The sequence below is a fragment of the Octodon degus genome, unplaced genomic scaffold, assembly GCF_000260255.1.
Source record: "Octodon degus isolate 3935 unplaced genomic scaffold, OctDeg1.0 scaffold00068, whole genome shotgun sequence".
NCBI lineage: Eukaryota > Metazoa > Chordata > Mammalia > Rodentia > Octodontidae > Octodon > Octodon degus.
Window position 1 is genome coordinate 8,555,186 of NW_004524644.1, and position 1,110 is coordinate 8,556,295.

General features: G+C 33.5%; 1 pseudogene; it reads left to right on the forward strand.

Annotated features, from left to right (window-relative positions):
- Positions 1–1,110, forward strand: part of LOC101589813 — a 22,906-nt pseudogene that overhangs the window by 20,682 nt on the left and 1,114 nt on the right.

A 1,110-nucleotide genomic window follows, 5' to 3' on the forward strand; every position in this document is an offset into this window, starting at 1 on the left:
GCTGCGCCTGGGCTGGGACTGGTCCCGCCGGCGCAGGGTAGCAGGAAACTCTCCGCACACTCACCAGACCTGGGCTAGGATTGGGTCTAACCAATAACTTTTTATTAGAGCTCATTATTATGTGAATCTGAGTTGGAATTTTTGAACAGATTTTACCCTACCAAAAGGAATAATAAATAGTCCACTCTTTCAGTTCACTGGATTTAGTTTTCCTTTTTAACTATGTTTCAATTGCTCTGGAACTTCTTTCACTAGATAATCATGATGGTCAAAAATTCTCAGTACTTTTTCATACAAAAAGATGCCCTATTCTGAAATATTATAAGACCATAACCCATTCTGTCCTTCATGATTCCAATGTAAGTCTTTGATTATTTTTATGTTTTCTTGAATGCATAAAACCTCAGGCTCTTCTTTTCCTTTGTGACATTTTCTAGTAATGGATGGTGTCTTATTTTAACCCATTTGTACTGCTATTTAATAGAATATTGGAAGTGAGGCTATATTTAAGGTAAAATAATATGTTTTCCTGCAGCTCTGGAGATTATAAAGCCCAAGATCAAGACACTAGTATTTACCCTGTTAAGTACTTTCTCACTATTGTTTTTAATTTAGTGTTTCAATTATTTCTTAAAAATAGGTAGGATTATGTGTGCTTACCATGTACAGCATAAATTTTGCAGTATAGTAATATGCTGCATAATATTTCAAGTGATTGGAACTATAACATTATTATTTATAGTAATAGTTCCCTTTGTAATTTTATTTTTAAAAAGTAAATCCTTATCTCTAGAACCTTAGAAAGTTCACCTTTCTCTTGCTACTATCACTCAACAGGTAGACCCAATCTTTTACAAGGAAAAAATTACAATTCCAAGAGGATGCTAGATTTTAAAAATTTTTTTGTATTAATTTTGTTGAGAAAAAATAGCAAAGAGAGTTTCAAAGCAGGTTAGTAGGACAGTTGTAATAATTAATACATCGCTCATTGTTGTCTTCATAGTAGTTATTCATAGGGACTGGGGAGATGGTTCAGTAGAATAAGTGATTCCCTGGCAAGCGCAAGGGCCTGAATTCAATCCCCAGTTCTGAAAAAAAAAAAAAAAAAAA